Raw genomic sequence first — 14,491 nt, 5'->3', positions numbered from 1 at the left:
AGAGGTTATTTTTCAATAAATTTCAATGAAGAGAAGTGGCTGAGACAAAAAAAAGTCAGATATAAAGAAGATTCAAATTTCATTGTGTCTAAGTAGGCAATAAAGAGAAAAGTTGCATTTTGATAGGCACTCAGAATTCAGACCATGAATAGCAAATAATAAAAAATTGAAAAATGGAGTAAAAGTGAAACTTGAAAGGCACACATGATCCATTGGGCTCTGAAACTAAAATGTATTCCAGGTAAAATCTGCAAAGTTGGAGTTTTTCAGGGAAAACATTGCCAGAGCTGATAAGAAAAAAGATTTCAGGGAATATCTCTGTGGCACTAAAAGCACTATTCTTGAAGGGGTCATGGGTGGACTTAATGGGCCACATCCTCATCCTGCCCCGGATTAAAATCCATCGCATAATGCTAAACTTCACCCCAGCACAGTTGGCTCTCCAACCCTGACCCCATTTTCTGAAATAATTGGCAAGTATCGTGTATATTTAAAAAGTGTATGGCATATAGTTTAACAGACATATATTTTGTAAAATAATTACTCCAACTGGGCCATAGCAATAGCACAATGGGTAGGGCATTTGCCTTGCCCACAATCAACCTGGGTTCAATCTCTGATATCCCCTATGATCCCTCGAGCCTGCCAGAAGTGATTTCTGAGTGCAGAGCCAGGAGTAACCCTTGAGTGCCGCCTGTGTGATCCAAAAATCAAAAATCAAAACAAAAAAAAATACTTACCCAATTAGGTTAATTTATATCTTCTGAATTTTCAAACTGAGTTATACAACCAAAAAGGAGCCAATTATCATCAAAAATCTGCCAAGTGTGACAGAGAAAGACAAACACTGCCTCATCTCACCTTTATGTAGAATCTTTAAAAATAAGAAACTGGAAGTAGAATAGAAACTAGGGTAGAAGTGGAGCTAGAGAAATGGGAAAGTTTCACCTCACCAGGGCTCACATAATTATTTTTGAAAGGTGCTGTAATAATGTTAGTTTCTTAGCAAGCTTACACACAGTACAGATTTATTAACCACATGCTATTTATTAGATCCTTGCAATTTATTACTCCTGTAATTATGATATACCCTGTATTTAGTTGTTTATTCATTCTTGGACAGAATTGGACCACGCATTGTGATCCTACTGTGCTCAGTAATGACCCTTGGTGGTGTGCAGGGATTCATATGTGGGGCCAGGGATGAATTGAGCAGTGACTACATGCAAGACAAGTGGCTTACTCCTGTACTATATCTCGTACCCTAAGACTGTAGTCCTTACCATGTCCTTCCCATTTCTCTTACTTCCCCAGCAGATAGCAGTAATTTTTATATTTTATGTTTTAGTTGGTTTTTGTTTTGTTTTGTTTTGGGGGGGCACACCCGGTGACTCTCAGGGGTTACTATTGGCTATGTGCTCAGAAATTGCTCCTGACTAGGGGGACTATATGGAATGCTGGGGTATCAAACCAGGTCTGTCCTGGGTCTGCAGAGTGCAAGGCTAATGTGTATTGCCTCCCTTTAGTTGAATAACTAAGTATGCAACTCCAGAAGGGTTGCAGAAGGAATGCATTCCAATGGGATAGATCTTTGCAGTAAGCTATTTGATAGCTATTGCACTACTTTATATATTCCTTATTTGTTTTAAGGTGTTTAAAATGAGAAATGAGAGAATATACCTTGTTAAATTTATACATCTGGCTTATTAAATTTAGAAGAATTTTACACAAATTATAAATATCTTGCATGCTAGATTGGTAAATTAGGTACTTGAAATATTTAAGAGAAGCAGTTTATCAATTTGGAAATGATCATTTAAAATCATTTTTTTAAATCTAGTTAATAAAGTCGCTTAAAATGTGAACATGAAAGTGATTCAATCCATCAGACTTATAAGCTAATCAAGCATTAATTAAACACTACATTTAAGAATTCAAAATTGTAACACAATATTAGATCTGCAGGTTCAGTAAATAAAATGTGTGACTTAAAAGTAAGGACTTATAAGGTGAGGCTATAAAATTAGTTTATTTATCAATTAAATATTAAACAAACAAGGAACTATAAATATACTCTTCTATGTATAAAAGCACTTTTGGGGTACTTACAACTCAATTATAATTATTAGACTTTGATGAACAAAGTGGCAAATGGAAATCAATCATACTAGCTACTATTTATTATGTTCCAATTATAGTTCTTTAATATGTACCAAGTTATTATATTGTATTTGAAGATAGAATCTAATATTATAAAATTACCTAGTTCATTATGAGCATGTTGAACTGAGCTGATGGTATTTGTAAATCTAAAAACATTTCACATTTTAGTTGGAATTCCATTGGTCACAGTAGCAAAATACTAGAGTCAAATCTTGCAACAACAACAACAACTACTACTACTATTGATGATGATAAGGATGCTACTACTGTGTTTCCTCGAAAATAAAGCATCCTCTAAAAATAAGACCTATTTATAGGTTTCCTTCTGGGGGGCATATAAGGCATTCCCAAATATAAACCACCCTAGGCTTTGTCTAGAAATCAAAACTGATTTACAGTAAACTGGTTGTTAGGGCTGCACAGACTGACATCTAGCAACCAGTGACATTACATGGAGTCCTGATGCTATACCATATACAGGTAATAAACTTTCTTTATTTTCATTTAACAATTAAAGTATACTATATTTTTCTTCGTGGGAAAATAAGGCATCCCTGAAAATAAGACCTAGCGTATCTTTGGGTGCAAAAATTAACATGAGATACTGTCTTGTTGTTGTTGTTTTTTGTTTTTTGTTTTTTGTTTTTTTTGGTTTTGGGCCACACCCGGGGGTGCTCAGGGGTTACTCCCGGCTGTCTTCTCAGAAATAGCTCCTGGCAGGCACGGGGGACCATATGGGACACCAAGATTCGAACCAACCACCTTTGGTCCTGGATTGGCTGCTTGCAAGGCAAACGCCGCTGTGCTATCTCTCCGGGCCCGATACTGTCTTGTTTTCAGAGAAACAGGGTACTAGTACTATAAGTAAGAACAAAGAAAAAAATTTTATGGTTCAAGTTATTTACAAAGGTCACTATGGTATGGATGGGTGTGAGAGGGTATGCAGACCTTGACTTGTCACTCTGCCAGCCTCCTATAGATTAACTATATTTTTAACAAAAAGTAGATGTCAAATTTATCCAAGAGTATCATTCTACTCAAGAACCTATAATAAGAGACTGATACAGGGATTTAAAAAAAGGAACTGTAATAAAACAAAGTCCCTGAGCTAGAAGCATAGTACAAGAAATAAGGCACTTGGACTTGCATATTGTGACTTTGTTCAATTCCTAGACAGCCCTGTCACTACTAGGAATCACTTCTGAGCACAGAGCTAAGAATAGCCCCTGCATACTTCAGAATATGGCCCTCAAAACCCCAAGACAAATATATTTTTTGAACCTGATAATGCTAGCATGTGGACTCAGAGGAAAATAGAAGGCATAGCTTTACCCTAATTGTCTTCTTCTTGACATTCAATAGGTATGGCATAGTGAGTATATCCATCTTCACTTTTGTAGTGTGTGACATAGAATGGAGACAGATTCCTTACATTGTGTATAGCAATTGGCAGAAAGTAGAGTAAGTGGAGGTTCAAATAAAATGCTGGTCAAGATCCCTAGGCCCTGTAAGGAGACCCAACATCAGTGCCATTAGTATTTGAGGATGTTCTTAATGGTGTGTTTTCCCCATAGCCCACAATAACTGATAATTTTGGTTTGTTTCTTTGAAACAATTTTATTTAGGTTTACAAAAATGTGAAAAAGTAGATTTTCAGCAATACAATGTTCCTAGTTGGAACCTATTCCATTGTCAACATTCCTCTACTAATATTTCAAGTTTCCCTCACATCCTATCTCCTCATTTTGAATTTAATTACTATAATTAGGGTCATAGGTTTACAGTAGTGGTTAACTCTTCATTTGGATGTATACAGTTACTTCACCTACTACCACAAATTGTCCAAGGCCCTTGACCACTGCTCCTACATTACCAACAGTCCACCTTCTCATTTCCATTTTTCTTTGGTATTCTCATTTCTGTATAGGGTTTGATACATTGATACCTCAAATTTCCTTGTCTTCTTTTTCTATATGCCAAAAATAAGTGAGAACACCCAGTATTTGTTCCTTTTCCTCTGCCTTCATTTAATATGCCACTCCTCAGTTCCATCCAAATCACAGCAAAGTGCATGATTCACTCCTTCCTTGTGTTTGAATAGTATTTCATTTTGTATCTATGTCATATTTATGTCATTATCCATTCACCTGTAATTGACCATTTGGTTTGTTTCCACATCCCAGCTTATGTACTACATGCTTTGATGAATAGAGATATGCATATATCTTTGTAAATTGATGTTTTAGTTTTGGGGGTGTAGATGTCAAGGTGTGGGATCACTGTGACCATGTGGGATTTACATTCTTATTTCTATGTGATATTTTATATTTTTGTTTGCATGGGAGCCATATCCATTTGTGCTCAGAAATTATTCCTGACTATGTGCTCAGAGCTGATTCCTGGCAGCGCAGGTGACCATATGCATTGCTAGGGAGTGAATTAGTGCCAACTGCATGCAAGGCAAGTGTCTTAATTCCTGTCCTATCTCTTTAGTCTTGATCTTGTTTTCAAGCGGGAATGAGATAGAGTTGTCATTTATTCACTTAAATTAGTGCCTACTTTCGGTATATAACCAATCAGTTGTGTCAGTATTGCTCTTTAGGACAGTGGTTCAAATACACAATGCTGAAATTAAAGGCATTCAAGTTTAGTATATACCCTTTTTAAAGACTTAATCTGCACATGATCCATATTTTATGCTAAATTTGTGACTAATATATGTTACTAAAATTGATTGCCTTTTTTCCTTTTGGTTTCTGAGTCATTCCTGGCCATGTATAGGGAACACATGGTACCAACTGTCGAAATTGAACCCAGGCATTCAGCATGCGAGATATGTTTTCTGACTCACTGTTACCACATCGTAAAGTGTATTTCCGCTATCACCATTAGGCCAAAACACCATTGGTACCTGATACACAATTCTAAGTGAATATCACTGGTAAGTAAACAGAGCAAAAGCAAACATATGCTCTTTGCAGATATTAATGCCAAAAGCTAAACATCTCACAAGTTCAGCTAGAGCTCCATGCAGTCTTCCTACTGCCTGAATGGGGTTCTCAATATATTATTTTTGTGAAAATATCATGTAAATGTCAGATTATATGGCTAGAAGATCTCGGCTTATCTTAAATATTTAGATGTGTTTGCATTTCCTATCTGTTGGTATAAAGCTATTTACTATCAATGAAGGGAAAGCAGTCAGACTGTCTGGCTGCATATGACCTCTAGTGACCAGTTATTTTCTAGCTATGTTTGTCCATATGGCTAATATATGTGTGTGAATTATATAACATATACATTACATAAAATACACTTCACATATTTATTTGAATTAAGTCAACTACTTTTTATTTAATTTTCATTTTTATTGAGATAATATGACTTACATAACACTGTTAGTGATACCTTTTTGATGCATCATTCCAATGCCACCACACTCATTACCAGAGTGTCTGCTTTGCTCGATTAATGTCCCAGGGAGTCCTTGCACTTCTCCCACTCAAGTTAAGTTCTGTAGAAAAAAATTTCTAGTTCTATTGCTTTGGATCAGTTTTGTTCCCTTACTATGTTTCTTTATATCCCACATATGAGAGAAATCTTTTGACTGTGGAGGTAGTGTTAACTACACACATACAGATGAAAAGAGCTACATTCCTGACATTCTGCAAAATTTTAAAGCAATGGCTAGTTGATAACAATCTTTCAAAACTATATATTTTATAAATATATCAATAAAAATGTAATGTTTAAATGATTTTTATGCTAATTCATTTTAGAATTTTCATTGAACAAAATTTTACATTAAATTCTACAAAAATACAAATAAGTAAGAATGGGGAGAGAATACAAAACAAATTAAAAAATATGAATGGGCCTATAAAAGGACAAAAGCAGATTATACTACTAAGATTACATACACAATTATATCTGACATTTTTGTAATTATATGTGATCAATAAGATTATTTTTGTTTGCTTATTTTGTTTTTGGACCACATTAACCATGCTCAGGACATTATTAAACACTGGACTCTTGCATGCAAAGCAAAACTATATATGCTATCTTCTTAGCCCTTAATATTATTATGAGAAATTTTCCTTTTAAAGTTATCAAAAAACATCATAATTATAGGAGTTATATGCCCCCCCAATAAGGTTCAATCATTTTACTTAGATTATTTTACCCTTATTTTAATAAGGATATTAAAATATTTAAATAAAGATATTCCAAACAAGTTAAGTAAATAAAGGCTTAACTAAAAACAGTAGAAAAGAAGAGAAGGAGGAAGAGGAGAAAGAAGAGCTAGAATAAGAAGTAGAAGAGGGGGGGGCCGGGCGGTGGCGCTGGAGGTAAAGTGCCTGCCTTGCCTGCGCTAGCCTAGGACGGACCGCGGTTCGATCCTCCGGCGTCCCATATGGTCCCCCAAGAAGCCAGGAGCAACTTCTGAGCGCATAGCCAGGAGTAACCCCTGAGCGTCACAGGGTGTGGCCCAAAAATCCAAAAAAAAAAAAAAAAAAAGTAGAAGAGGAAGAGGCAGAACAAAAAAGAACAAGGAAGAGGAAGAAGAGGAAGTAGAAAAGGAAGAAAAAAGAATAAGAAGAAAAGGAGATAAAAGAACAAGAAGAAGAAAGAAGAAGAGAAAGAGGGGGAGAAGGAGGAGGAGAAACAAATTTTTATAGTGAGATTGCTGACAAACAACAACTCTTGAACATTCAAGCTCAAGATCTTTCACTGTCTTAACCTGAGAAGACACTGAGAATAGTGGTGAAGAAGTCCAAGATCTGGGCATTTCTGTATAATATGGGACTCATTCAATAAGTGATCTTTGCTCTTTGTTTCCCTGTTATATTGACCAAACTTTGTAAAATGTGTGTCTCTAGGGCCAGAGAGAAAGAACAGGATTGAGGAGTTTGCCTTGCCTGAGTCCAATCCTGGTTCAATCTCCAGCACTGTGTGTGGTTGTTTTTCCAAGCATTGCCAGAAGTTACCCCAGAACACAGAGCCAGTAGTAAGCTTTGAGCACCACTGGTAGTGGCCCAACACAATCTACCCACAATAAATAGGTAAAATATGAACCACTTGTTTAAGCCCTAGTCTCTTATTTTATGGTTGGGGAGCGGGCATTTCCCCAACTATTGTGGGTCTTACTGGTGATTTTCAAGTTAAGTAGGCTGGAGATTGATATAGGCTTAAAGTCTTAAGATGTGGCGCTTCTTGGGTCCTGTGATTTCGGGGATACCCAAATCATACTGGCGATGCTGGGAACCTCTAGGGCCATTTGCATTAGTTCTTTGAGATCTCCAGAGCTGCACCTGGCAATGCTCAGGGGATCGTGTGTTACTGAGGATTTAACTTATGTACTATAATTGCCTTACTATTTCCCTGCCCCTAGGTTGCATAGATTTTAAAATATTGTTTTTAAATAATTTCTTTGATTTATTATCAATGTATGTCTGATTTGTTGCCTACTTCATATGTCTATATACTAGAGTCAATCACATAAAATGTAGCAGATTATAAGGGGTTGTGAGTGGAAAAAGTTTAAGAAATCTTTAAAAAGTTGAGACCCCTTCCTTGCCCAATCCATTTTTTTATTTCAACATATGTTTTCGAGGAACTGGAGAGATAGCACAGAAGTAGGGTGTTTTCATTGCATGTGGCCAACCTGGGAGAGACTTGGTTTGATTCCCAGCATCCCATATGATACCACAGCCTGCCAGGGGCGATTTCTGAGTGCAGAGCCAAGAGTAGCCCCTGAACATGGCTTGGTATGGCTCAAAAACCAATCATCAATCAATCAATCAATCAATAAAGTTTAAAAAAAAACAACCATATGCTTTTAAGTGTGTCAGGCCTGTGCATCAAGTACTAAAGACTTTCACTACTAAAAACGCTTCCTCCTCCTTTATTTTTTACTGACATTTCCCTCAACAAATCAGACACACGGGTAATCAATTTCATGTCTGCTTAACAGATAAACTGAATGGATGCTTATGCCAACCCTTGGTTGAACAGTTTCAAGATGTCATGGTGCTCAGCGCCTTTCTGTCTCTATCTGCTTACAGTGGCAGAAGATCCTTAAGATTCCCAGTCTTCATCACAATATTATGGTCAAAACAATGAAAGAGAGCATCTTCCAGAGCATTCATAATCATGTTATTCATCTCAAAATAATTTTCTATTTGACACAGTTTGAATCAGATGCCTATTCCAACCACTCTCACTAAAGATCATCCCAAGAGTGGCTGTAAAAACATTGCCAACTGCAAAGTTGAGTATCTCTGGTCCCATTTTTTGCTTATTTTTTTTATATCTTTATTTAAACACCTTGATTACAAACATGATTGTGCTTGAGTTTCAGTCATAATTTTTGAAGGACATAGAGAGACTCAATGCTAAGGAGATGCCTCATGATGCCTATTTTAAAGTCAATTCTCCCAAGAGAAATACATACTTCAGATTTCCCGAAACAACACTTGGAGACTCACTCTTAAGGTATACCATTTATCCATGCAACGGACCTTGGGTTAGACCACCATCAAAATGGTACACTCAAATTCCCTCTGTAAATCTTATTTATTAAAAAGGGATCTTTTGATACAATAACTAAGGAGACACCCCTTTTGCAATGCTAACTTTTTGTTTTTATTGGGAGGGTTGGGTCACACCTGGAGGCAGCACTCAGGGGTTACTCCTGGCTCTGTGCTCAGAAATCACTCTGGCAGGCTCTGGCACCATATGGGATGCCGGGGATCAAACCCAGGTCCATCCCAGGTTGGTGGCATGCAAGCAAATGCCCAATTTCTGTGTTATCACTCCACCCACCCCCAATTTTTGTTTTGTTTTTATAGATATTTAGGTTCCATACTATCTTGGAGTTGTCCTATTTTCCTCTGGAGCATAAAATATGTTCTAATTTTCTTTGTTCCTCAATATATTTATGTATTTTACAGATTTCACTGACTTTTTTAAGGTCACATGTCAGTTAGGTTATTAGTTTTAGATTTTAAAATGTGAATGTCCTTAAACACTACCCAAAATTAGTCCAAAATAGTTTTGCTGTAAAGACAATTCTACCTCCAATATGGGCAAAGACATGGGATCATATATTACTGATTATGCAGCCCAAAAAAATTGGAGATGGAACTGGCACTGTGACTTCTACAATTTTCACAATTATTCCATTTGTTTTGTCATATTATTCTATCATGATCCTATAAGGAATTTTATGCAAAGTATTCTTAGAACCAAATTTTATAACAACATTAAAATATAGACCAGTGTTTCAAAGTCACAGGTAAGTCAAATGTCGGTTCCAACTGTCAACAATACCTCTCAATTTGGACTTCCTAAGGGAAAGTGGTTACCTTATTAATAATGTCATTTGTATTCTCTTTTTGTTTCTGTTAGTAAGACAAAATGCATTTTCTTTATTAATGCTAAACCCATAAACTTTATGCAGAGTACTTGCCACTATTATCTTCCCATTCCTATAAACATTCATCTGGGAAAGATTAAATTCAACTCAGTAAATGTTTATTCAGCTCATAATAAATGCAAGACTTTCTGCTAGGCACTGGATGATGACAAATTTGTCTTAAATTGTCACTGTGGTGACTAGTTGTTATTTTAATTTCTTCATCATAGAGGAATTTATGTATTAACTATTCATGTCCTACGTTTACATTTTACTGTCAATTTTCCATTACTTCAAATTTTGCAAAAGAGCTCCCAAATTGCCACAATACATTTTTGGAGGTTAATCTTCACTGCAATTCCTTTCTTGTTTGCATTGTGAATATTATTTTAGAATCCACGCATTATATATTGGAATATAAAATGCAACTCTTTAAGAAGTTCATTATTCATATTCTGAAGTCATTCTATTGTTATTGTGACAAAAGAACATTGGAAATTCACAAATGTAAGTATGTGTTTTGAGAGGAAAAACTGTTTATACTTGCCTTAGAGCTAACATGATAATTTAGTAGGCGTTAACAGTAGTGGAGCCTTATCAGAAAATCAATCAGAGATGTATTTTAATACTGGAACTTGGTGCAATTCTGTACTATTGGACCTGGATTAAAAAAAAAAAAGATAAAGGTCACAACTCATCTTTGAATTGAGTTTTGAATTGACTCTCATTGCCATCTTCATATATTTGCCACTTGTGATCCACTTCAATTTTCCCCAAATCGATTCTTTAAGGGCTTTTCATGTTATGTTCTCTATGTGTTTCATTTCTCATTGAAAACAAAGTCTGTATCACACTTGATCACAGGGGTGATGAGATAACACTTTTTACTTTAATTTTCAAAGTGGTTACACATTAGCTGGGAGTAAATCAGTAGATTTAGAAGAAATAATAGTGAGGTTTGCAGTGTTTGTGGTAAAACAAACCTAGGATTATCTCTTCTGGCCTCATATTTAACCTCTGTAAGTCTTCATTTGCCTATAGAGAGAGGAACTATATCAATAATACTTTCCACAAATACATGCCTGTGAGGATTAAATGATAGCCTACATGTAAAATTTATTGTCATAACTTTCAGCAATTCCATTCAAATATTTACTCAAGAGAAATATAAACATATTCATGCACCCCAAACCTACACACAATGATTTGTAAGGAGTTTTAAAATCCATTACTGAAAAATACTGGGAGTGATCCAAATGTCTATCAACCATTGAATAACTAAACAGAATGTGGTTCATCTCTATTAGAAAATTCAACAATAAAAAATAAACATTTGATACTATTATGCAGATTTACCTCAAAAATAACTACATTGAGTGCAAGAAATCAACACCTTACTTATATATGATTCTTAACTGGCAAAATTATAAATACTTGTTATTTGCTTGAGACTAGGAGTACAGGTAGAAGAGTGACCACAAAAAGGTAAAGTAAATCTATTTGAATAATAAAATATTTTATATTTTGAGTAGGGATAGCACACAATTTTGTGTGTTTGTTAACATTCATAAAAATGGGCCAGGGAGATACTCAAAAGCCTGTTGTTCATGCTATGCAGGCAGAATTAATCCCTGATATTACACTGTCCTCAGAGCACCACAGGGAGCAATCCCTCAAGTACCAAACCACAAAGAATTAATTCCAAGCATTGCCTGGGAAAACGCATCTATCCCTATTCATATAACTGTATAGTCAAACAATAAAATTTACTAAATGTCAATCATGCATCAATAGCCTTCCTTTCAAAAAATGTCTAATCATATCATTAAACATTGGTGAATTTTTGGAAAAACTCTTTTTTGTTTGTTTGCTTGTTTATTTGTCCTACTGCTGTGCTATCTCTATGGCCCCTGGAAAATCTTTTGAGCAGAAGAGAAGTCAAGTAATAAAGCATATGCCTAAAATACATAAGATTCCGAATTCAATGTTCACTCTTATAGAAAAAAAAAACACTTAATAAAACTGTGGGGGGAAAGAGATACTCATTCACTGAAGTTAGGAATATCAACCAGTCTAACATTTTTGGAAAATGTGAACACTTCTTAAGAAAACTAGGAATTGAGCTTCCATATGACCCAGCAGTTCCATTCCTGGCAATACACACCAATTGTCAAAAAGGACAATTCAGGAGAGACATCTGTACTCTTATGTTCATTGCAACACTTCTATCAATAGCCAAAATCTGGAAACAACCTAAATGTCCAAGAAAATAATGACTGAATAAAGAAACTATGGTACATACATGCCAATAACAAATACCACAAGAAAAGATGAAGCCATGCAATTTGTTGCTTCATGGATGAATCTGGAGAGTATTGTATTGAGTGAAATCAGTGAAATCAGAATAAAAGAATACTATTTTATTTGGGATATTAATAAATGTCCTAGGGGAATATAAAGTACCCAAATGCAATAGAAATAAAAAGCAGGAAAACTGTTCATTAGTAGGAAATTTGCCACAGTGTCAGGCACGGGGGTTGAGGATACATTAGGAAATAAAACATTAGGACAATTTTGGAGGGGGAATATGCTCACCAAAGTGGCAGGTTGAGTGAGAGAAGGGAAACTGAGGACATGGGTGGAGGCTAGTGGACACTGGTGAAAGATTGGTATTAGAACATTGTTCCATGAAACTCAATCTATCTTTACAACTGTCATTCACAGTCATTTAATAAAATAAAAATAAAAATTTAAGAAGAATCCACAAATGTTGCTGCTTCTATAGTGTCAATATTTCAACACAATAAGATGAAAGGTTTTAAGTAGCATGCTGCTAACTAGTAACCAACATTATAGATAATAATTTGATAACCAGAAATGTGTGGAATACTTAAAATGTTATATGCAACGCCAATTCTGAGCAAGGCCAGCTCAACAGAACTTGTGAAAAGTTATCAGGGTCCTTTTCTACTTGTCAGATTTGCACATCTAGGAATTTAATTTCTATCAGTTCACTCTGAGTTGACAAGGTTATAAAAGACTGATTTACATTAACTAATTTAAAAAGGCATTGATGTATAAAGATGGCATCACTCACCAACAGAATGTTAAGAGCCATGTGGATCAGCACAGTCCTGTGCTCAGGTTCTGGTATACACATCACATTTTCTATTGTACATCTCTAAAGGGGAAGCCTGATAAAACTTGGCTCCCTAAATGGGTAGGGGGTCAGTGCAAACAGTTAGACCTAAAGGATATATATAACCATAGTAAAAGCCAAGTCATCATTTCTTACTCACTAAAAAATGTGTTTTTGTTTTACTAAACAGTGCATAATAAAAAATAAAAACAGAATCATAATGGCAACTCTTTTCTGAAGATTCCATGCTCCCCATATTTCAATATTTTTTATATGATCCTCCATATGAGACAACAGTTGCTAGTAAAGGATTCCAGGGTAATGTATTGTGTGTGTGAGAGCCTGAGTTTAATTCTAGCACCTAATGGTCGCCTTCACACTCCTGGGGTTGCCTGTTGGCCTCAATATTTCATCACACTTAACCCCTGGGTATCTCTGGAGGCCCAGAGGAACATCACATCACCATAATACAGTGAATTCCAATCGCTTCTAGGGTATTGTGGATGGCATGTAACAATAACACATCTATCACTAGATGCCTTCAATGTTACAGATCTTTGTTTCATAGCTCTTTATTTTAAAGCTCCTGTAGGTACATTTCTTCAGGCTGACTGATGTTTTTTGGCAGCAGCCACAGAAATAGAAACCTCCAAGTCTGAGACAGACAGCACTCACAATCAACATTCCTCTTTTCACTGCTCTCCTCCTCTTAGTCTTGATGTTCACCATCTCCATTATTTGTCTCTTCCTGTCCATGCCATCTACCTTTTGGTTTATGTAAGAAAATTACACAAATAATTTATATATTATGTATTATATAAATATAAAATATATTATAAAATATATAATTATATATTATATAATGTTAATATAATGTTATAAAATATATGTAAATATGTATACTTATATATATGAAACATTGCCTCACCCCTTGCTATATCTATTTTCTCATTGTCCTCCATAAACTGAATTGTCATATGATATGACCTATATAAATGAGGTTTGGTAAAAATAAGTAGATTGCATATTATCTTGTACAAATTAGATTTTGTGAGACAAACAATCTAAGGTCTTAATAATCTTACTCTTCCATCTTCATTCCCCCATGACAATGCAATAAAATGAAACCTTTTCACACGGTGCATGGAGTGTCTCCGAGAATGGTTCCAAGTTTCCCTAGCACTGCTGTAGAATCTTTCTCACATGTAAATAAAATATATATACATACATACATACACACACATATATGCTGCAAATGGAGTCATTTGTACTAACTCCCATATCATGCAAATTGGCACGTAAGTTCTAACTTAGTTACAGTTTCAGCCTCTCCCAGGAATAGTATTTTAAATCAGCCCATTTGGAATTACTTGATAGGCATATATGACCATCTCCCTGCTAATTCCATACCCTTTCCCAAAGAAAGGTCACTCCCATCTATAATTCCTTGCTAGAACTTCCTCCTCCTGCTTCCTTAATGCTTACAAAAGCCTTTTGTCTTACAAATTTCCTTAGGCTCCTTTCTGTCTGCTAGCTGGTATGTTGTCTGATTCAGATATCAATGAATAAATCCCATAAGATCTTTAAATTTTATTCAGTTAAATTTTGGTTCTTAATACCCGTAACAGGAACACTTCCTTGATTACAATCATATCTATTTTTTCTGCCCTAAGCTTTTGCCTTTATTAAATTTGGGGCTTCTAAATCATCTTCATTTCATAATGAATGCACTGTTTCTACTGCAGGCACTTAATCTCATTCTTTTATGG

The sequence above is a fragment of the Suncus etruscus genome, chromosome 13, assembly GCF_024139225.1.
Source record: "Suncus etruscus isolate mSunEtr1 chromosome 13, mSunEtr1.pri.cur, whole genome shotgun sequence".
Taxonomy (NCBI): Eukaryota; Metazoa; Chordata; class Mammalia; order Eulipotyphla; family Soricidae; genus Suncus; species Suncus etruscus.
Note: the sequence above shows the minus strand (reverse complement) of the source record.